Source organism: Dasypus novemcinctus, chromosome 1 (assembly GCF_030445035.2).
Source record: "Dasypus novemcinctus isolate mDasNov1 chromosome 1, mDasNov1.1.hap2, whole genome shotgun sequence".
In the NCBI taxonomy this organism is placed as follows: domain Eukaryota; kingdom Metazoa; phylum Chordata; class Mammalia; order Cingulata; family Dasypodidae; genus Dasypus; species Dasypus novemcinctus.
Genome location: NC_080673.1, coordinates 49,646,123 through 49,671,114, shown reverse-complemented (window position 1 = coordinate 49,671,114; position 24,992 = coordinate 49,646,123).

Sequence of the window (24,992 nt, the reverse complement as noted above, 5' to 3'; positions counted from 1 at the left end):
CATTGAAATTGATTAATTGACTTCATAAACAATACTGTTTTAAAAACAAGCTACCCAACTCTAGTCCAATACTGACCATATTTCCCACTGGATCTGGGATTTGGGTGCCACTGCCCTGTCTCTGCTCTCTGTTCTCAGGTTCTCTCTTCAGTGCTCTCTGCACAGGCTGTGTCCTTCTAGCTTTCCTTTGCTTCTCCCTCAGGTTTACCTGTCCTCTCTGCATGGTTGAATTCTGACCTAAAAAAAGCAGCTACTGTACCAGAAATCTTGGGCTACGTGAAAAATCCAAATTTACTAAAAAAAAATATTCAACATACATTTCTTCCCTAGTCTAAAGCCTAAAACTGAGGAGCAGTACTACTTCATTACGTGAACCAGCACTACGACCACCACCACATATCAGGTCGAATCATCTGAAATTACCTACATTCCATTATTTTTGGTCTATATATGATTTAACATTATATTAACAGCCTACTAGGTGCCTGGCGCTCTCAGAGGCAGCAGGTGAAATAGTACAGAAAAAAAAAGTAGTAAAGTTTTGAAGTCCAGCTCCAATACTTACCATCTCTGTCATCTTGGACAAATTCCTTAACCTTTCAGTGTCTCAGTTGTCTTATCCATGACAAGGGAATAATAATGGTACCTCAATAAATGTTAGTTTTATATCATTATTATTATTATTACTAATATTATTATTATTTACTGGAAGCGCAAAGATGATAAGACCTGGTGTCTGCCTTTATGAAGTTCAAAGTTCTATTAGGGAACGAGCACACAAAGATATACTAGCCGTAGTATTAAGTGAGTTCCAGGGCTATTGCTAGCTTACATGGTTATTTTGGATGAATTAGCAAAAGGAAACTCCTCCAAATGGATGAACGTGCCCTCACAGCAGAGATCCTTTGAGCTGTGCACACCCTGCCACAATGATATGCAGCCATCCCAGCAAGAGCTAAGATAGAGGGGGTACAGGGTGCCACGCAAGCACTGTAGACAGGCACATAGCCCAACCAGAGGGACCCCTTTATGTGAAACTAGACCTGTTTGCTGTACTCCTGATTTACAACATGAACAAATACATGACACTGAAGCAAGCTCATTTGACTTTAAAAACCCTCGATTTATGTGTGTTCCTTCTATATAAGCGGCTGGCCTGTGAGTGATGAACAATGGGGTGCTCCTTTTTCCCCCTCGATCCTTCTCAGCACTGTAAAGACCTGTTGCTTCTTAGTATCCTCACAGCTCCTAACCAAGTTTCTGATTCTCCCTGGCCCTCATTTTGGCCCAGGACAGTCAGTATTTGAATACAGCTCTGAGGGGAAGTAAGTAGCCTGATGCTGTAGACGGCACCCCAGAACCCTTCTTATCTTCCCGTGTTTCCACATTCCTCTGGAGGTGCTCCCCATTCAGCCCGTCTCCCTGTAACAAAACACCAGGAGACCCACTGAGTTTAGGCATGCCTCAAAAAGGCTCTGAGACTATCATTACTATCCCCATATTGTATCTTCCCAGCTGCACCTAGGGATTCTTTTTATCTTCTTTCTGTTTGTTTTATTCGTACATATAAAACCTCAAAAACCTCAAGAAAGACATGAAATGCAGAAGAAACTGTCACCATTTTTCAGTTCAGAATGAACTGAGAAGGGGAAGCCCTATTTTAAAAAATAGGAGATGTTGAAGGGAAAAGGGAAGAAGACAAAACACACGGACTTTCCCTCAAGGAACATATGGTCTATGAGGCAAGACAGACACATAAACAGATAATTCCCCAACGATATGAACGGGGATGTAAAGGAAACATACATTCTATATAGAAATAAAAGAGGGTGGCAAGCAGGCTAAAGATTCAGAAGAGCGAAGGGATAAATGAGGGAGCAGGATTTGAAGAAATGGTCAAAGAAAAAGTGGAATAATAGGTGTTAAAAAGGGGAAATGATCCTCAACTCATGAACATATGGAAGTGAACCTACTGATTTATTTTTAGGTGAGAGTGGGTGTGTGTGGTGGTTTGGAATGGTATGTACCCCGGAAAATCATGATCATAAATTTAATCCATTCCTGTGGATATAAATCTATTGTAAGTAAGACCGTTTGACGAGGTCCCAATCCTCTTACTGGAGTCCTTTATAAACAGAATAAATACAGAGAAAAACAAAGAGAAAGCCACAGAAGCAAGAAGCTGAAACGAACCAAACCTGGAAGAGAAGGGAGAGACCAGTAGACTACCATGCTCCTGGCCCAGTGGAAAAAACCCATGAATTGCCAGCCACCAGTCTTCAGGAAGAAGTCATCGCCTTGATGATACCTTGATTTGGGCATTTTTCTCAGCCTCAAAACTGTAAGCTAATAAATTCCCATTGTGGCCGCAGACTTGGCCCAGTGGTTAGGGCATCCGTCTACCACATGGGAGGTCCGCGGTTCAAACCCCGGGCCTCCTTGAACTGTGTGCAGCTGGCCCATGTACCGTGCTGATGCGCACAAGGAGTGCCGTGCCACACAGGGGTGTCCCCCGCTTAGGGGAGCCCCACGCACAAGGAGTGTGCCCCGTAAGGAGAGCTGCTTAGTGCAAAAGAAAGTGCAGCCTGCCCAGGAATGGCGCCACCCACACGGAGAGCTGACACAACAAGATGACGCAACAAAAAGAAACACAGATTCCCATGCCGCTGACAACAACAGAAGTGGACAAAGAAGATGCAGCAAATAGACAGGGAACAGACAACTGGGGTGGGGAATGGAGGGGAGAGAAATAAATAAATAAATAAATAAATAAATCTTTTAAAAAAAAATCCCATTGTTAAAAGCCAACTATTTTATGGTATCTGCTTTGAGCAGCCTAGCAAACTAAAACAGTATTTGGTTGTGTTAGAAACAAAACCATCTGTGGAAATAGGGGAGGGAGTAGAAGATCACAAAGGATGAAGACATTTAGGACATCCACTGAGAAGAATAAAGTAGCTGACCACAGAAGAGAAGAAATGGGTAAGCGGTATGAGAATTCCAAATGAATTGGGAAGACAATGTATTAGTCAGCTAAAGGAGAGCTGATGCAAATACCAGAAATCTGTTCATTTTTATAAAAGAGTATTTATTTAGGGTAGAAGCTTACAGTCACGAGGCCCTAAAGAGTCCAACTCACGGTACCATAAGAGGTAATTTCTCACCCAGAGTCTGTTGCCACATGTTGATGCAAGATGGCAGGTGATGTCTGCGAGGGTTCAATCTTCCTCCTCCTCCCAAAGCTCCATGGTCCCAGCTTCTTCCAATCTCAACTGGCAGCTGAGAAAAGTCTTTTCTCTCTATGGAGCTCATTTCTCTTCAGGCTCAGGGGCTCTACTCTCTCCACAAGTCCAGTTGTAAACTGCCCCTGGGCTTCTGCCATGTCTAATGGAGACTTCTCTCTTTCCTGCCATATCTGCTTCTCTGTGTGTTTACTTCCCAGGCTCCAGGATCAAAACTCCAACTAGCTCCTCTACCGTGTCATTTTCTCTGAGAGTTCCCACTTACCAAGGGGGCAGAGATTCAATGTCCTATAGACGTGGCCCAATCTAAACCCTAAGCATAATTTAATCAAGTAAAAGTGAAACCTCTGAAAATAATACAATCTAATACACCCAGAGGAACAGACTAGTTTACAAACATAATTCAGTATCTATTTTTGGAATTCATAAATAATACCAAACTGCTACAGGCAAGAAACTGCAATATTGCCAGTCTTTCTTTCTTCCTTTCCTTCCTTCCTTCCTTCCTTCCTTCCTTCCTTCCTTCCTTCCTTCCTTCCTTCCTTCCTTCCTTCCTTCCTTCCTTCCTTCCTTCCTTCCTTCCTTCCTCCTTTCTTTCCTTCTTTCTTCTTTCTTCCTTTCATTCCTTCCTTTCTTTCCTTTCCTTCCTTCCCTTTCTTCCCTTTCTTCTTTTCCTTCTTTTCTTTCTCACTGGGGATTGAACCAGTGACCTGGTACATGGAAATCCCAGCAGACAATCAACCACTGAGCTACTTACCCTGCCAATCATCTTATTTGTACAATTTTTTTCTAGCATTGAACAACTAAAGTAAAAGGAAGGGGTAAATGGCAGCTTTTAAATTTTATTCAGGCTTAAGGTTCAAAGATATCATAGATACCTGTAAAAGAGTAGTTTATATGATTGACTGGGAGGTCTGGGTTAGGCAAAAACTACTTATCGTCCTTAGGATAATATTCAACAACCCAATAGACCTCTTGGTTTAGCCTCAGCTCCAGCTCTGTCACTCATCAATCTTTGCCACAGTTCCTATGCCCCAGAATCACTGGGATATTTTCAGTTCCTTTATACTCCTTGAAAGTGTAACCATCAAATGTCTCAGAGCTTTGGAAAATTCTGATCTCTCTGCTGGATCTCTCCTCATTCTTGAGTTTCCATTTAGTTGTGGACATTGTCTTAGAGACAAACTTCTCAGATAAATATTCCTAGGCCCCCTAGCTTGCTGAGCTCCCCTGTAACTACACTCTGCATTCTCCAATACTCCCCACACTCGTGATTACTCATCAGCTATCTTTTTCTCCCCTCTATAGTGCACGTTCATTGAGCATGCTTATCATGCTTACTGCCACATCTTGTATCTTTCCTGGTGCCTGGCACACAGTAGATGCTTAATGAACTTTTGTTGACTGAATGACTAGATGAGTTGATACTCCTAAATGACTTTCTCAAGGATAGAAAGCAGGAAACCAAGAGAGTGACCATGGGCAGATGGGGATACGATGTAGATCTGGATTTCAGAGTTAGAGAAGTTCTTCCCAGTGACATGGCCCACAGTATGCCAAGAGGAAAGGATCACCCAAGTAGAGTGCTGGTCTTTGGAACTGTGAATGTCAAGGAACTAGAAGTCTGCTGTGTTAGATGAGTTAGTCAGTTGTGACTATTGAGAGTGCTCATAATATTAGCACAACTGAGGTTGAAAGCAGCCTAAAAAACTATGGTCAAAAATCTTTAGTTAATGAGGGAGAATGATCGAAAAGTCAGCTGATAACATGTCCAAAGAGAAGTGAGTAGTCAAGCTATACAGCTTGAAATCCAAGGGAAGAGGGATGAGTCTGATCATCATTGGAATGTCCAGGCTCAAGCTTATTGGAGCAGAGCCAGACTGACTGGGAATAGCATAATATCACTGTGACGACACTAAATATTTATTGGAATAGCAGAGCATATAACTCAGAAAGATTTTCAACAACAAGCTTTGAAATGAAATGGCATTTTCTGATTAACAATTAGTCATATAATTAAAATAGTGAGAATACTCTATTTCCAAAGCATTTGGAAAGAACAAATGCTTCATCGAAATATATATTTTGCTTACTAACATCTATCTTTCCAGTAGTAGTAAGCTACATGAGAAGGGGAGTTTAATCTATTTTGTTCACTGCTACATCCTTAGCTCCTACACAGGTCTTGGCACATAGTAGACACTTAAAAAACATTTGTTAAATGAAGGAATTCCATTTAGTTAAAAGGTTTTTTTTTTTCCTTTAGCTTGTCAAACTAATTCAACTAGAGCTGGTGAGTTAGTTGTATCTCAATGTTTTAATGTTTTCTAATATTTTAGAACTACTGTGTCTATGAAAAAGCTGTTTTGTTTTGTTTTTGTTTTTAGCTTTGGTTTGTTTTTCATTAAAAGACATAAGGCAAACCCTTCTGAGAGATGATTATTTGATTCCAAGCCCTGGTAATATCTGCACATAATATTGGACCCATCCCTGTAATACGGCTTAATTATAAGATTGTAAATGTTATGTACAGCTCTTCTATCCTTCTCATCATCAAACAGATTTAGAATGTCCATCTGAACTTGAAAGTTAACTGTTCATGAATCACCTCTCTTTGATATTGATTTCTTCAGTGGCATTTCCAGTAATTTCTGTAGGATCCAAAAAGACTAATTCTTTTTTAAATCACAGGTTATGTTGTTGAATAATAAGTTCCATATTTTCCTGTGAGATTTTTTTTTAATTGGTTAAAATGTCTTTTGAGCTAAGGGAAAAATCTTCATTTATTTACAAACTAAGTCATATATCTGACCTAAACCAATTACTATCAGTAGCTTTGCTCTGAAGTTTACCTTCTTTTTAGTAACATTTAAAATATTACATATGAAATTCTACTTTTATGATACTACCTTGAAGCTTGGCCCATCTTTCTCTGTTTTCAACGTGGAACAACAGTTGGAGCAGCTCTCCCATTACAAAGAAGGCAAACAGCTTTGGAAATTGTTCTCGTGTATTCTTCTTTGAGATGGCAGATATATCCAGGAGAGGGAAATGCAATTGGAAGGGAAACTACTGTATAAAAGACTGAATGATCTGATAGGTGGATTTGTAGGAAGATCTGGGACAGTTGTAAACAAAAACAAAAAACAAAAAAAAACCCAACTGGGCATTGTAGATCTTGAATGATATGGTTGGTGTTGCCAGATTTAGCAAATAAAAATACAGGATGCCCAGGAAAAGTTTCAGCTAAAAAGAATAATTTGTTGTATAAGTATATCTAAAATCCAACCTTAATTGGACATCCTGTATTGAATCTAGCAATGCTATGTTCTTTATAGTTTTGCTGTTAAAGCTTTGTGCAAGCTTTGGACAGTGAGCCATGTGGGTGCTTTGAATGAACCTCTTTGCGCCTGTGTTATAAGAGGTGCAGGGGGACAGATCCCATAAGAGTGGGTGGGCATATGAGTATAGCAGTTCTCATTGCTATGCCTTTGCTTTTGATTCAGTCAATTAAATGAAGGTAAGAATGAGGGTTTGACAGTGCAAACAGAAAAGGCTTTTACAGATGTCCTAGGTAATGAGGCAAAGCACCATTAAGAAGTCAGAAAGCTTATTCTGAGGGAACCAGCTGCCCCTATCCTCTGCCCAGCTTACTTCTCATTAGTATGTATTAAGGGAAGTGGGGCGAGATTGGAGAGACTCAACTTGTAAGCATATCTCTGACAGCTTACTTTTAATAAAATTGTTTGTATTGTGGAATTGAATATAAAAAGAACTCATTGATGGCAGTTTTAATACCATTAAATGCCATCAGATAACTATGCTCTGCAAGATGCTTCACTTTGTTTGAAAGCTCACCAAAGCAGAGGTTCATTTGTAAACCTGGGGAAGAAACCAAAAATAGTAGCCAATTGAATAACGGGTGAATAATTGAGATCCAAATATTTTGCACAGCAGTTTCTGTAAAAGTACTAGCTCTGAAAAAATTTTTTTTTCAAATTCATTGCAAAAATTGAGTACAGAAAATCCAGATATATTGGAGAATTATATATTTTATATCAGATTATTGTCTTCAGTAATATTGAGCATACTGAGGCCCTGTGCCCAGCCTTGCTGTTAACTAGGTGTTTACCTTTAGACAAGGTGGTTAATATCTCTGGACCTCACATTCCTTGCCTTTGAAATGCCAATAATATCAATTCTGACATCATCATGGAGCTACTGTATGGTCAATTGTGACAACAGAAACAAATGTTTTAAAAGCACCACATTTGGTGCCAAGTATTTACTCTCTGCATATGTATAGCTCTGTGTCCTAGGTGTTTTGCAAAGAATAAAAGAAGTGTAAATGCCTGACTGCATGAATATTCCATTTGATGGGGAAAAAAAGACATGCACTGATAAATAAAAATGCAAGATAGTTGATGACTTCATGTTCAGCTAGTGGTGATCACAGCAGGTTTCTCTAATGGACTGGAGCAGAACATGACCAACGTGGGGAAATTATAGATTTAGTCTTCAGGATGGTTAGAGAAAGATTTGAACAAATGAAGAGAAGAGGGAAAGGTGTTCTATTCAGAGGGCTCAATGTTAGAATATTTCTTAACAAGGGAGGTATACGGCCTACTGAGGACAGTAAAGAGACTAACCTGGCTAGAAGGGACTAACCTGCCTAGTTCAAGAATTCATCTGGGCTATGGTGTAAAATAAGGCCAGGTGGATAGATTGATTCATGACTGTGGCAGGTCTGGAACACCAGACTGAGGAGGGACATATCCATGAACAAACCCTAACACAACTATATACATACATACATACACACATAAATTCATATGTATCTTCTCTTATGAAGGGAGAACAACTGAAATCTATTCAGAAAGTAAGGCATAAAAGATAGTTACTTCAACAGAGCCCCACCTGAAGGCTGACCTGTGTTTTAAAACTATAGTCACCATTCCAAAAGCTTTCCCAGCCGATGGCTGTTTAGTTATTTATTTATTTTTTTAAAGATTTATTTATTTATTCATTTCTCTCCCCTTCCCCTGACCCCCCCACCCTGGTTGTCTGTTCTCGGTGTCTATTTGCTGCGTCTTCTTTGTCCGCTTCTGTTGTTATCAGCACGGGAATCTTTGTTTCTTTTTTTTGTTGCATCATCTTGTTCTGTCAGCTCTCCATGTGGGTGGTGCCATTCCTGGGCAGGCTGCACTTTCTTTCGCGCTGGGCAGCTCTCCTTACAGGGCGCACTCCTTGCGCGTGGGGCTCCCCTACGCAGGGGACACTCCTGCATGGCACGGCACTCCTTGCGCCCATCAGCACTGCGCATGCGCCAGCTCCACACAGGTCAAGGAGGCCCGGGGTTTGAACTGTGGACCTCCCATGTGGTAGGCGGACGCCCTAACCACTGGGCCAAGTCCGCTTCCCTGGCTGTTTAGTTTTGCAATATCAGTGCCTTCTGCAGTAATAATTTTTCTGATGTCTCCATTCCCTATTATCGATTTTATCTGCTGCTCCAATTTGAAATTTTGTTGAAAAGGGTTCATGTTTTTCCTCTTATAAAGCTATTCCCATGTGTTTTACTGTACAGACATCAACCCTGTGGTTTCCTCTGTCATCTCTTCTCCACACGTGTCTCACCCAGGGAACAGTCTCCACTTCAGCACTGTTAGATTGGCTGCATTACAGACTTTTGTTCATTTACTCCTGCTAGTTAATGTTAACTAATGGCCTAAGTGATTTTGATGAATTACTGAAGAGCTTGAATCAATTCCTGTAGCAGGTCCAAGTTTTGGAGCAGCAAAAAGGACTGGCACAAATACTGCCTTGGATAAAGCTTTGGTTTTGAGAGTGATGCTTGATAGAACGGTGTCTCATTCTGTCTCCCAGTCTCCTGAAAGACATCCTGGCCTTATGGATTTAATTTTATGCATCTTGGTCAATCAGCACACTGTTAGACACAGCACTGCCAAGGAAAGAAAATTCAGTGATGATATTTAGCTCTGTTGCCAATGAAAATCGTACATTGACTAAACCTAACTCACTTTGTTCAGTCTTTGAACATGGCTGTGGAATATGGATTTAATAAAAATTGACCTATTACACAATTCTCTGTTTTAGTCCATTGGTAATGAGGAATGGATCGGCCATGATGATGTCAATTGTGACACAACTAAAAAACAACCTCCATTAAATAGCTTGGAGATCTTCATGAGCACTAGTTGGGAAGTCAAGCTTTTTTAAAAGTTGCCAAGGTCATGAGAACAAAGCATTGAATTCAGTACTGGAATTCACTGCACTTCTGTGTCAATCAAGATTATGCCTATAATGCATTGCAGTCAAATCTGCCTTGTAATTTTTGGAAGTTAGGCAGCAAGTTTCTGATCAGAGTGCTACCTGTGGGAATAAAAAGAATGCCACCAGGTAAGCGGCTGTGGCTGTCCGCATGCTGTGGCGCGCAGCCCAGCCGGCAGACGCTGCGGAGAGCTGACTCAGCAAGGTGATGCAACAAAAGAAAAGAAGGAGGACAAGCGAGAACACAGAAGAGCTAGCAGTAAATGGACACAGAGAGCAGACAGGAAGCAAGCCGCAAGGGGGGAGGAGAAATAAAAAATAAATAAATACAAACACAGAAGAACGGTTCAGTGAATGGACACGGAGAGCAGACAGCACACACACACAAAAAAAAGCTGCAAGTGTGGGGGGGATTAAAAAAAAAAAAGAATGCCACCCGAATTGCTGCTATTACCTTTCTTGAAATCATGTGTCATTGTTTCATTCTCCTGTATTGTGCAGAAGCTTCTGAAGACATCTAAACAAACCTTTCACAAATGACCTAGAGAATGTTAAGCTTTTAAATTTGGGCACATTGTGCATGCTAGAGAAGTGTTTGCTACTATAGTGATAATTCTAGTTGCTATTATCATTTATCACAAAATATCTCAGTATGGGTGTATATCATAGAATTCAGGAACTTTATCATTGTTATAGTTCTTCCATGGGAGACAAATTCCTTAAAATATGTTGAAAACCTGTACATGCCTATTTCTTCATGCTCCAAAAGGTTTTATCTTCAAAATTAGCATATGTACATATATTTAAGAAATCTCATAAATTTCTATATAAAGAACCCTTCCTTCCCTATCCAAATTGAGAGTATCTCTTTCTTCGTTATTAGGTTTGATCATACACACCCTTTAATAATAAATATAGACAGAGGGTTTGACTGAAGTTTTAACCTCTCTGCTCTTTGCATTCAACCACATGTGCTTATAAACTTAATATCACCTTACAGGTATTTAGGATATTTATTTTGTTTCATAGTGAGAAAATTTAGAATTCTGAAATTTATGTTTTCCTATTATAAACAAAGATTTTTGCTTGCACTTAGCATTATTTAATGAAACGATTTCAAGTTCCTGTGGCAGAAACTGCTTATCAGATATTAGATACCTAATACCCATTCTACCGCTATTAAAGCAATGCAACCAGGTACAGATTTTAATTTTCAGCTTCCCTCACAGGTAGGAGAAGACCATGATATGTAAGAGGGTGCTGATGAGTAGGCTTCCTGAAAAAGTCTTTAAATAACACCTGGAACTCTTTTGTGCCTTCCTTGTTCTTCTTGCCTAGAATGTGGATGTGATTTCTGAAGCTACAGGGACCGTCTTACACACGTGAGCTGGCTTGAGGATGGGCACTAAGAAGACAGAACAGAAGACATAGGAGGCTGGAGCATTGACGACACTGGAGCCTCTGAACCTACCCCTGACTTCACTATACATAAGAGAAAGAGAACTCTCTGTGTTATTTTGGGTGTCCATACTTTACTCCTCCACTCCTAAGTATGGTAATTCTTAAATGACAATGTGCCACCAGTCCATTCCCTCCTGGGATGTTTCAGAGAGCTGTCTTAAAGGTTGTTGGTCCTGCCTCAGGATATAAGCTTCTTCAATGGCAGGAACTAGGTTAATGCCATTGTTTGGTACTTTGCAGAGCATGATGTGCAACTAAAGCACTTTAATAAGCCACTTCTTCCGCTGTTAAAACCTCTTGGGATCTTAAAGCCTGGAATTTCATGGATGTGTGTGTGTGTGTAAAGTGTATCGTTCTCACGTCTTTAACATTTAGCTTAACTCTCAATTTTGTGTTTCTTTAAATTTTGTTCCATAACCAGAAAAATAGCCCTCAAAATAGATATAAAGGAAAACCTAATTAGGAAAGAGAATATCAAATTGCCAAACATATTTTAAAGATTCATTTATTTTGAACGGCTAAACTCATCAATTCCCTTTTTCCCTAAACCTATTTGTCTAAGCATGAAAATGACTAATGATCTCCCATATGCTTGGACCATAAATGCTATTCAATTCACATATCTAGCCGAAGTAGTTAGAAGGATAAATACATAAAGATTTTTGCTGAATGGACCACTATGCCTGATTGGTCTATAATTACTTTCTATAGATAAGGCTTAAGAATGGTTTTCCCACTAAAACATGGCCATTACTCACCTACTGGAAGTACTGTAAATACTAATAGGACAGTTTTAGGGATGAATTCTCTTACGCTATAGATACTGTCATAAAATTTATATGAAGATTGTCAATAAACAAGTTTGCCTTAATAATTTTTTAGTTTTCTTTGTTTTGAATAAGCTCAGAAATTAATACCCTTTTCTCCTGGAACTTTTTTCCTCACTAGGGTTTTCAGTGAAGAGAAAGGAGTGAGGTAAATGCAGAATACAAAGCACTTCTTTATCGATAAAGTTTAGGTTGAAGAATAGTTGTTTTTGTTTGTTTGTTTTGTTTTTAGGAGGTAACTGGGAGCGAACTCAGGACCTCATACATGGGAAGTAGGAGCTCAACCACTTAGCTACATCCACTCCTGAAGAACAGTTTTTTAAAACTGAATCCCAACTTTAGACTGATCAACCTACCTAGGCATGGGTACAACTGTACAACCAGAGGCCTTCTCACATGGAGGCCAGTCCATACGCCCAGAGCCTGAAGAAGCAAACCAGAGGCTGTGTTCTCTCCAGGTGTTTGGCTTCTAAGTAAAGAAGGGGGGCAATAATCAGTTTTTGTTGTCTTTTTTAAAAAGATTTATTTATTTATTTCTCTCCCCTTCTCCCCCACCCCCACCCCCAGTTGTCTGGTCTCTGTGTCTATTTGCTGTGTCTTCTTTGTCCGCTTCTGTTGTCAGTGGCACGGGAATCCGTGTTTCTTTTTGTTGCGTCATCTTGTTGTGTCAGCTCTCCGCATGTGCGGTGCCATTCTTGGGCAGGCTGAACTTTCTTCTATGCTGGGCGGTTCTCCTTACAGGACGCACTCCTTGTGAGTGGGGCTCCCCTACGCGAGGGACACCCCTGCGTGGCACGGCACTCCTTGAGCGCATCAGCACTGCGCATGGGCCAGCTCCACACGGGTCAAGGAGGCCCTGGGTTTGAACCGTGGACCTCCCATGTGGTAGACGGACATCCTAACCACTGGGCCAAGTCCGCTTCCCACAATAATCAGTTATGTAAGCTCAGTTCCTTTTCCCAAACTTGCCATTCTGATCAGTCACTCAGCCTCTGTTGATGCAGTGAAAGTGGGGCATGCCAGGGCAAGATCAGAAATTTAGGAAAAATCCCTTCTGATGGTACTGAAGAGAGTAGGGTTTAAACAGCCCCTCTACCTCAACCTCCCACACAATGCCCTTCTCTTATTTCTAAGCTGTAATTAGTACATGGCTAGTGAAAGTTCTTTCCCTTTAAAGTTTCTTTTGATTTCAGGTTTAATATTGAATGAGACTAAAATAACAGTGCCCATTCAAAAATCTTAAAAAAAAATGTTAACAAATATTAACTGAAGATTTGCTTAAAACAATTCCTGAAAATGTATGTCATTTCAAAAGAAACAAGCAGCAGATATGTCAGGAGGCTTGTTTGGTTCAACAATGAGGAAAACCAAATGCTCTGAAGTAGCAACCATATTTGGAGACCAAAATTGATGTATTGCTGTGCCCATCAACAGAGGAAAACACTGGCCCAATTCATTTTGCTAAATCAGAGGGTTTCTCCTATCAGCACTGTCCTAGAAAGATCACCATGTTAGGAGAGCGAGCTGGAGTTAGGGACAAGCCGACCTCATTGGTTGAGGTCTTTTAATATTGGATTAAAGTTTAAGTGTTTCCCAGTTGTCCAAATTCAACATACAAGTGCCCTTATTTTGTTTTTCAAATTATTAGGTAAGTATAGCTGTACTTCTATTTAAGCATATTGTTATAGAAACATTGACTTTGCTATTTTGATAAGATTAATTTTAAGAAGCAACAAATGCATTTCTGTTGTGTTCTTTTGTTTTTGTTTTGTTGTTAAAAAAAGCATCAAGCTCTACCTTTACATTTAAATAAGTTACAAGAATCTCAAGATTCTTGCTTTCAACTCTTTTGTTAACTCAGTCACAGGGATTTCTTGGTAATATATAGTTTTTGATCTTATCTGAATTGCTGTTCCTCAACTACAGATCCCCATTTAAAATCACTTTCCTAAGAATGTTGTACATTTTGGGCATCTGAGTATATTTGTAGAACTAGTAGTTGTGGTAACAAGACTAAGTTTACATGTCTGTCCGCATCAGCACCATGTACTCAAGATGGATTTCAGCTGCCAAAAAGGTCACTCCAAACTGCTTGCACAAACCTGTCTTTATGCCCCTGTTTATTATGCTCCCATGTAGTAGATGTCTTAGGCACTGAAACAGCACAGCTATATATCAACATCTCTCTGGTGGTTCCGAATGTTCTAAACAAGAGCAAGCGTGCGCTGAACCTCCCATGTAAACTTTATACAACAGATTCAGCAGAACTGTAATTATTTACAAAATGATGGCATGAGAAATCTCTGGATTTATATCTTACGTTAAAGTAACTTAGATGGTGTCTACATAATTCTTGAATTCATGGTAGGTTTGCAATTTATTTTGCTTTATTTTGGTTGTACTTGATACAACTCTGAGGCTATTTTCATTGATATTAGGAAAAAAATACACCTAAGATTGGACAGGTTTCTGAAATGTATGTGATGATTAAGTCTGGTGCATACATGATATCACAGCAACTTGAACTATTCTCATAATGGTACAAAGCATTTTGCGTTGGGCATATAATGAGAAATCGATTATTATTATTAATTTTTGTTTTTGGGAAGAAGACAAAACAATAAAGACAAACAAATACAGGTAGAGAAATATCTACAGATGCTAGGTCAACTGAATCAGGTGGAATTTAGAATTCCATGTCCTTTATCATGCTGTTCTGTGTCCAGAGCAGTGAGTCTAAGCACAAAGCCCTCTTTGAGGTCAAGGGACTCCTTGTTTTATACTGGCATCATAGGGTGGGGATGAAAAAGAGAAATGAAGCCTCAGAGAACATGGAAAAACCCAGTGTCAAAGATTACAGTGACATCAAAAGAGCACATGTAGTTGGATATATACATTTCTAGAAACTCATAATTATTTTATTTTGTCACTTTTCAATATTCACTTCCTCTTCAAGTTCTCCCTCCAAATGGAGAATTCACAGCACTGAGGATTTGAATGAGGAAAAAAGAAAAAAATACAAACCCTACTTCCTACTTCTGTAATTGCGTATTTATAAAATCAGTGTATTAAATCAAATATTTCTTCCCTTTTCTTTCTTCTTCTGATATGTTAAAATTTCTCCCACAAAAGAGGATAATTTCATCACCAAAACTCTTTGCTCACATATCAATATGACACTGGCCATGTTCTATGAACATACTTCGGGGGGTGTTTAGACATAAGAGCTTGAACCATCTGCTCTGAAATGTTATCTGATTACTGTCCACATACTTTTCAAGCCATAGCTAAATATTGCTCCTAACATCACTGTAAGAAAGAAAGTGATCATTACCATATCTTCTCTGCACAGCAGGAGATCTGAAAGGAGAACAGTTAAGTGTTTTAATCAAAGCAAGAAAACCTAGCAGGGTTAGAAATAAGACTAAGCTCTTGGGTACCACCTTTTTCTGCAACCAGGCCCCGTTTAGGAGATGCCTGCTGATTTCGAACGATGAAGGAGACAGTAAGGACAAATCCTGTTTTCCCTCCACTCATTACCTGGCAATAAATTAGGTCTGCTCTTCCTGGGAACATGAATTTTTTCAGACTTTGAGGAAGCTACTTATGGATAGTGTACTAGGGCTCCAAGTTGAATATGCCACCTATTTGCAGACTGTATTGTTAGAAAATTAGAAATGTTGCAAACTTCTTCCTTTGGCCTAGTAAAAATTTAATAAGTAAATACATGAATAAATAAGACCTGAAAAAAAAAATCACTGAATTCAATTTACTTTTTAAAACTGAACTGGTTAAAAGTACTTTCTGTATATGGATATGATCTGTTTTAGGAAAATCTGATTTGATATGAAGCCAAAGCCAGAGCCAGAAATTATGAGACATAGAAATTTATAGAGTTAGAAGCCTTAGGTTTGTAATGCCAAAAAAGTGGATGCATATTTTAGAGCTTTGGAATTCAGATTATAGCACTGTGCCTCAATCTTTATATATAAAATGGGAATGATAACAGTTGGAGCTTAATTGGAGAAACTAGAAAAAAGTAATAAAAAGGTGTTTATGTTCTTCAGGCCAATTATCCTCAGCATCTTTGATGTTGCCACACTTTATCATTTTGTAGCTGATTTTATTATACAACTTTCCAGCCTTCATAAAACTTCACTTGGTAAGCATTTATTCTGATGATTAGAATGATATATAAAGGTAAACATTACCTTCATACCTTTTTTTTTAGTGGAGGTGCTACTTGAAAGGTAAGTGTATGTGACATTTATTGAAATTGCTAAATATCTCCCCAAATCTAGTCTAAACAGTGTCAGCAAATCCAGTTGGTCATCACTATTTGCACAGACTTTATTTTATTGCTCTAAAAATGAAGTTCATGAACAATGGAAAATCAGAATACCATTGCTTTCCATTTGTAAAAGTAATGCCAAAAAATAGGACAAATAGAGCTCAACTTTTAAAAAGAAGTCAAACAGTAGTACATCTTTTAGCAATAATTGTGGCAGGTACAAGATATTTCTTGAGACCTGCACTAGATATTTCAAAACCTATTGAACCATCATAAAACCTCAGTGGAAAGTTCAAGAAGGAAAGGAAGCTTTCATTTGTCCAAAGAGCTGTCAGACCAGTCAAAAGGAGTGTCTTGGACAATTCAAAGACTAATGTAGGGAAATAATCTTTTTAAGAGTGTCCGCACTTTCTTCCTTTCTGAACTCCACTGTTCTTCCCTAACCATCCCCTCAACTCCTTCTAGCCAGGGGTTTTTCACCAGGGTTTCGTGAGCTTGAATTGAAATTCAAAAGAAACATTCTTCTTATGTGGACTTAGTAAGGGGTCCATGGTTTTCACTTGACTGGCAAAGGGATCCATGGAACAAAAAAAGGTTAAGAACCGCTGTCAGATGGCATGTTGTGGGTCACTGTTATAGTCTGCCAAAGGGCTGTTGATGCAAAACACCAGAAATCTGTTGATTTTTATAATGGGGATTTATTGGGGGTAAAAGCTTACAGTCCCAAGTTCATGAAATGTCCAGGTTGAGGCATCAATAGAGGGGTTTTCTCACCAAAAGCAGCTACTGTTGATCCTGGCGTTATCTTGGTGAAGCAAGAGGGCAGCTGATCTCTGTGTAGGTTTTAGCCTTCCACTCCAGGCTCACCATCTCCTCTTGAACCCTCTTGGGGATTCATGTTAAGTGATCCTGTAGTCCTCTTTCTCTTAGCATAGGGCTTCTCTCCTTGCAGCTCAGCTGTGAGCAAAAGTGAGTCTTTACTCTCACACAACACCAAACAAACATGGCAGTTCCCCCTTTTCCTGTATCTGTCCGTGTGAGTCCCTGTGAGTCCATGTAAGTCCATTTTTATCAGACCCCAGCAAGTGGGCAGACACTCAGTCTGAGTCATGCCTCACTGGTATAGGACAATCAAAGGCCACAAAATGATCTTATCCAGTAATCTAATCAAAGACCCCTCAACTGAATTTAGTGCCATCAAAGAGTACTACACCCAGAGGGGATAGATTAGTTTACAAACATAATCTATCTCTTTTGGGGATTCATAAAATAATCTCAAACTGCCACAGTCACTGTGTCAGGAATGGATAACAGAGTGGGAAAAGGGTGGAAAGCAGAGAGGGGAAAGCTGTTGATTTTCCTGGCATTGATTTCCCAAAGCTTAAATCCATTAAGAAAACTATTACCGCTTCCTCTGAGGCAAGCCAATATCAGGTCAGGGATAGTCTCTTAAAGCTAAAGTTTGTGTTGTTATTTCCCAGAAATTTTCCTTAGGCCATGGACAAAAGTTAGAGAAGAAAGGGTGATAGGTTCCAAACATCTCCTTCCTGCTTCCTGGCAGCCTGTCAGGAGCCAAGGTGATAGCAAGATTGAAAGGTCCATGCAGATAGGAACGAGAGACCTCTTTATAAAGAACCATGGAGTCCCTTCATGTGAGCTGAGTCATCTTCAGTCACCTTGATTGGAGCAAGAACCATCCATCAACCATTTAGCATTAGGTGAGGAATTACCCTTCTCAGCAATCAGCATTTCCACTGTTGATCACTCCCTGGAATGCCTCAAGACTTTTCTATTTGACTTTCCTTTACAGACACCCTCAAGATACTCTACACAAAGGGCATAGGTGTCCCTGGGCAACTTGTGGTGTTGTAATGACATAGGAAAGCCCAGAACTATACGTGCAATGGGGCTGAAAAATAAGAGCCTGGGATACACCCATCACTGGCTGAGGCAATGGTTAATCATACCCCCACCCTAATAATTTTTGGAGAATATTAAGGGCATTTAATATGAGTTTTGTTTTTGTGTGTGTGTAAGAATGTATTTGATGTTCGAGTCACTTTAAACTCAAGAGTAGTCATGAACTCACAATGAAAAATTCCTCAGTAAAGGCATGAAACTGCTTAGATTCTTCCTCTGCTTCCTTCGTCCAACTCCTTCCAAAAATTCGCCTGAATTCTGAAGTTAGATGATGGACAGCCTCTGTCCCAAAACCTTCCTGAAAGAGAAGATATAATTAAGCATTTGTTTTCGCAAGACACTGCTGCCAGCCATTTACCATAGAAGTTGATGAAAATTGTCCAAACCTACAAGCAAGTTTGGCTGAACATAATTCAAATACTAATAACCCAGGCATGACAATGTTCACATCTGGAACAGGGCAGAAAAACTTTGAAGCAGAAAGGACCAAATTCCAAACTCTGTGATTCCATCATTACCTGCCTGCAGGTGAATCTTAGCAGGCCCTGAGCTTCTGACTTGTGTCACTCGCTGTGGACTCTTTGAGGTCCACGTTGGTGAAGGGACCAGAACGTAGGGCTTCTCTTCAGCATGTGCACTGGTTAACCAGACCTGATTGCTCAGCACGGCCATGTTCTGCCCAAATATATTTGTACTTTTTCTTCTGTATGTTATTCTGATTAATTAAAAATGCTTTGATTTGAAATGAGCATCCCAGAGAAAGCATTTCAATTTAAACAAGGTTTTCTTCTAAACCTCATAACCACTGCTGAGATTATTTCTGCCCTGAATGTCTGCCCTTCCCCAAGTAACCAGCGCCCTATACCCACGTAGGACTGTTTAAATCTGGTGATTCTCTGCCAGAGACATTGCATAATATTATGGACAACATAGTATTAAACACTGTAGAGTTTAAAGGTTACTTTTTAAAAATTGAACCCAAATGATTATAACTTTCCACTTGAGAGCTTAACATCCTACAATCATCAGTGTCCACAAGTGCTGTTAACCAGCTCTACTGATGCAAACATTTCTTTGCAAGCATTTACTGATATTGTAAATTACTTAACTACAGCAGTGCACTTTCTCTCAGTTAATCTTGATCTGATCCCTGAGGGGCTATTTATTACAGATATATACAACTTGTCATTAGAAGTGAAGTTAATGTAATATGACACAAGTAGCACACATTGTTTAAATGTGTTCCAGAAAGTTAGCAAATTTAGTTCAGAGAACACTTACATGCTCTTCTGCCCGAAAAGCAGCAAGAAGGGAGTGAGGCCAGGGGGTAGGGGCAAAATATTAAACACTGCTCACTGTAGGTGGCCAATTAATACCCTGTATCCAAGCTGGAACAAATCCTTCTACTATATACATAAAGCATATAATCTCTTATCTGCTTAGGCATTATCAAATAGTTTAGCAAATCCTAGTAACTTCAAACACCGGTTTACTGGAATGCAGTGCTAAAACATGCAAAGTCAAGAATCAAGTTTTTTTTTTTTAATTTTTTTTATGAACATAAGCTGTTTTAGAAGATTTCAGAAATACATTGGGATGCCATCGTAATCTTATCCCATGAGGAAACCCGCCTGATTTGGCAAACAACGGTACATGTGTTAAGGCAAAAAGCACAATTTTGCCTTCACAAAATTAGAGCCATGAGCAGGAAAATCACTTTAACTCTCTAGAAGTTGAAAGAGTGGACAGCTCTTGGTCCAGTCCTGGACATTTGGTCAGCAGATAATACTAATTTCAGAGGGAATTCTAATAGATGGCCACATGATGTGAACAGTATGAGCCAGCTGGGATGTGTGCCAGGGTTAATTCAACACTGTGGTTTGTATCTCATCATCAAGTTAGAAGTAATACAATTAATTGGACCACAAGCACTAAAAAAATTAACCAACATAGCCAATAATATAGCTCTGACAAAATTCTCGTGTTTGCGTGTACATACGTTTACTTTAAAATGGATCCATTCCTTCTCCTACTATACTGCCCTCTTTTTTTCCCTGCACAACTGGGAAATAAGTTAAGTGTCTGCTCATCTTTTCCATCTTCATCTGGGCTGCTTCTTCTCATGAACTCAAGGTGGTTTAGATGAAATTTCAGAAAGTAAGTAAATGGAGAGAAATCTCCTTTTCAGAGTTAGGTACAAACAGCCAGAAGCCAGAGAGAAGAACAAAAAAACCAGAAGGGAAAGCTGGCGAAACTGCACATAGAAAACTGATCCTTCCTCGAATCTTAAAGTAAAAAGTCCTCTGATATACTTGGCTTCCAAGCATAACATTTTACACCTTTTATATAAATAGGATACATAGAACCAAAAGACAGCTCTGCGTTAAAAGCGGGGTGGGGCGGGGTGAGGAGAAGCAAAGTATCTTGTTTTTTAAAGACAATTATTTACTTAATAGGGTTTGCATGGCTTAAGAAATCTAGTGCTTGTGGGTGATGCAAGATAACACTTTCTTGTAATTTTATATAGTAAGCAAAGATTTAGAATATTTACAGACCACCCTGAGCAAGAACGTCACCGGAGTCTGGGAGCATGCTCATACCAGAACATTCCTCTTTAAAAAAAAAAAAAAAGCCCAATGGCCCCGAAGCCATATAAGGCTGTGGGGGAAGGTATGCCTTTGACCTCCCAGCGGCTGTGGAATTAGAGCACCAAGTCACTACAGCCTACTGAAGGATTTTCTTTCTCTCATTTCTAATAATGACTAACTTCTTATCAGATCTGGTCAGCGACTACGCTAAAGCACCTAAGTCACCCCACATTCTAATTCTTGACAAAAAGAGATCGCAACAATATTTACATTGTTTTGATTGAAAGTACACTCAAGGGCAGGCTATGATTCAGTAGAAAGCAACGTTTTTTGATGGTTTGCACACCAGCAAAGTGCACTGCTTTGGTATTTTGGTGCTGCTAGCTTGCTTGCTCTATGCTCATGGGCTGACATGGGTAGGAAGTCTGTGAATTCTACGTTAGGCTTTATACAACCCGAGTGCTGTAAGTGCCTTTTTCTGATTCATGGGTAGGTCTTGAAACAGTCAGAATTTCTTCTTATTAAAATTGTACACTGGAATATTTTTCAGTCATAGAGAATTCCTTTCATTTTTCCTACATAAGGTAATTGGAATGACTTTAGTATTCCACCATTTCTACATATATGTATATATATTTTTTTCAACATTCATTTTCACGTAAGTACAGAATTTCCCTATCATTCTGCAGTAGATATCAGATGCTACAGGATCTGATCTTCAAGATTCCTGGACTCTGTGTATTTTTCCCATTACACAGTCAGCTAGATTTTTCCCCATTAATTACTTCCTGTGGGGGAATAAAGCACTCTCAGATGAGCATTAACTCTTTCATCGTTCTACTTGCTGTAACATGACGCAGCAGTAAATGAAGGAAATGACACCACAGATGTCTGAGGATCTCATTACTACTTACACATGAATTCAGTGGTTGTCCAATTATTTAGTTCACACTCTTTGTGAAATGCTAAGAATATTCTTAAAAATATATCCACAGTAATTTCTTCCCTATCATGCAACTGACTAGAGCAAAAGATGCCAAGTAAACTGCATAGCATATTGTTTGTTATAGTCAGAGCAATACTGCCGTGGCACTATACATTTACCCACAAGTCAAAATCTACTTGGGGTGTAGGTTTCTAACTATTCCATTTTAGGATATCAGTTCAATTCTTTTTAAACTGAATTTAAGGCTTTAGTTCCTTCTTGGATTTCTAAAGTATGTAGAATAAATTAATTATATGCAACATTACTACTATCTAACAGCATTACTGTTCTAGAAAATGTAGTTTTATGTAAAAGTCTCTTTATGATTTAAGTTCTCCAGCAAATCTAAATCAAAAGTCTGAGTAATTTTAGCAGAGTACCAGGGAGCCTTAGATTTGGTAGTAATTTACCATATATAGTTATTTATTTTAAGGATAAGTAAACATGACTTGCCACTTCAAATTCAGGAAATTGGCATTTCAAACCAAGATTAGTTATATGATTCCTTGACTTTGGTCAAAAAAGCAGGTACCATTATACATATATATATACATATATACATATATATATATATATATATACACACACACACACACAAGAAGTGAGAGGCAGAGACAAAGATATTGATTTCATGACTATTTTAATCATATGGTTTTATTAAAGATGAATACTTTGTATGTCTCTTCATTCATTTTTTAAAGAAATATTTTTAGTGTTTCCTTTGCTGGAAATATAGAGGTTGATAAGAAGCACTTTTTGCCCCCAAGGGGCTCAGAATCTCTGGCAGGCATCTTGCTGTAAACATGGATCACTTAACTAAACACAGGTTTTGTCTTCACCCAGTGTGCCAATGATAAAAATCATCTTAAGTCAAATTCTCTTCTGTAGGATATGAGAAATAAGATCACACCATATCCCTCAAGTGTGGGTTTTCCACCCCTCTTTCAGAATGACTCACCCTGTTCTCACCCACTTCTGGAAGAGCAGAGAGGATAGTAGCAAAGGCAAGGGATGGCACAAAGGAAACTTGACCGAACTACCTCGTTCTTATTCCTGGCTCTCATCCTGGTGCTCACACAGTTTAAGGATTTACATTCAGGATGTACTCAGGTCCTGTAGACACAATCTAGTATTCGTGAGGGATATTTGAGATAAAAAAAGATTCTTTCATCTCAGCCAGTGCTAAATAAGCCAGTTACTCTTTATTGCAAAACTTTCGAATTGCAGAAGCTTTGTTTTACAAAATTGTTTACAGGGAAGCAAGCAAAGGTCCTAGAAGAGTCAAATTTTAAATATTTTAAGACAGCTCTTTAGATTGCATGATTCAGACAGAGGTTTCTAAACTTCATAAGTTCATGGAGCAAGTTATATATTATTCAAACTCTGGGGCTTGCAAATGACATTTCTGAGAGCTACAGAAGCTGCCGCGGGAGGCTGGAGCAGAAGTGGAGTTTGGAGAGAGGCCAGGGAAGAAAACCCTACCCTGCAAACACAAGAATCTGCCTTTAGCTGTTGTATACATTGAAATTCATCTAAGATTTCATTTGAGGAAAGATTTTTCTACTCTAAGAAAGAAAGAAATGCTACAAAATACCTATTCTCAATTAATGTGTTGCCAGAAAAATTACAGAAATCCAGAATTGCTCTGTAAGGAGACAGCATTCTTTGTTCATTTCCAAATAAAAACTTACTAGAAATATCAGAATTTTCTTGTATTCATTATGGGTATGTGAAGCAGGTATTACTTCACAGAGAAAGATAAGAAATATGCAGTCTAGTAAGGATTTTATAAGAAAATTTAACCCAGAAGAGAACATTTGGCTACAAAAGTAATACATTGTTATTGTGGGAAATTTTGGATTTATGGAAAAGTAATATAAAAGTGATTGGCTTACAGCCCAATATTAGCTTTTTTCTGGATTTTTGGATGTCACAACATAGTTGAGATCATAATGAATATACTTCTGTGTTCTGCTTTAAATTTAACTGTCTCGTGTAGGTCCTCATATTATTATTTTTTTAAAAACCTTTACTTAAGGAGGAAAAAGAAAAGACAGAATTGAAGTAAATTATCATCAGTATAAAATTCTAAGAAGAGTGAAGCAGGGATCTCAAGTCTTTACCAATTCCTCTGCTTTTCCATTTTGACAACCCCAAAAGGCAAAAGGTACTTGCCTAGAAGCTGTAACTATTTTTCCTGGAGGTGGGAGCCTACATGGTCTGAGGCTCTGAAAATTTAATCTAGTCTACCTTGGGGATATTAGCTACATCTGTACACTTTCTTAATTTCTTTTTCCACTATCTTCTAAATAAAATAGTCATGAAATAAATACAGGATAATTCTACTATGAGAAGAGGGATCCAAGCAAGCAGTTAGAAAAGAATTAACTTCTAGGGAGCAGATGTGGCTCAGGCAGTTGAACACCTGCTTCCCCCAGGGGAGATCCCAGGTTCGATCCCAGTGCCTCCGAAAAACAAACAAGCAAATAAAAGGAAAAAGCCAACTCAGAGGAGTCGATGTGGTTAAGTGGTTGAGCATGGGTTTCCCACATAAGAGGTCCTGGGTTCATTTAATCCCTGGTATCTCCTTAAAAGAGAGAGACAGAGAGACAGAGAAAGAGAGAGAGGGAATTAACTGCTAAGCATAAATTAGACTTCCTCATTGTAAACTAAAATAGAATGTTCAGCAGTTTTTGCTAAGTTAGCGACTATTGCACATATTAAGCAAAGGGTTATCTATCTAGTCTGACTGCAAGCTATAAAGAGATAAGATTTCCCAACCAGGGGTCAGAGGAAGGGGATTTGGGGAAATGGAAAAACGGCTACAACACTGAGTGACAAGGTCTACTAGGTTTATATTTTCTGCAAATATATTTTAGATTAAGTATCACAAAATTGTTACATCTATTTAAATTTCACAGCTACTACAGGTGTTTTAAACACACTGAAATAACAATTTGTCCATCATACTACAGGGCGAATTTCAGGAATTAAACATTAAACCTGGTGGCAAAAATAATCTAACAGGTTAAAATATTTCCTCTCTGGCCTCTTTGGGCCTTATTTCATAACCCCCCTTCTCTCTATATCTCATTCCTGCCCTTTATCTCCTTATCTAGAGCATTCTGTCTCTCCACCCCCCAACCAAGTCAACATGGTTAACTCTTAATTATCATACTAGTTTAGTTTTAGATTTCATGTCCTCCCTCCACTGGATGACTTGCCCTGTTCTTTGCCCCTAGGGCAACCTGTATATCCTTCACATAATACTTAGCACTCGGCCTAACAATTGCTGTTTTCCTTGTCTCTCCTCCATTAGATTGTAAATTCCTTGAGAGTGCTTATTTCTCCAGGATCTGAGACGTTCCTACTCATAGAGTCAGTGTTCAA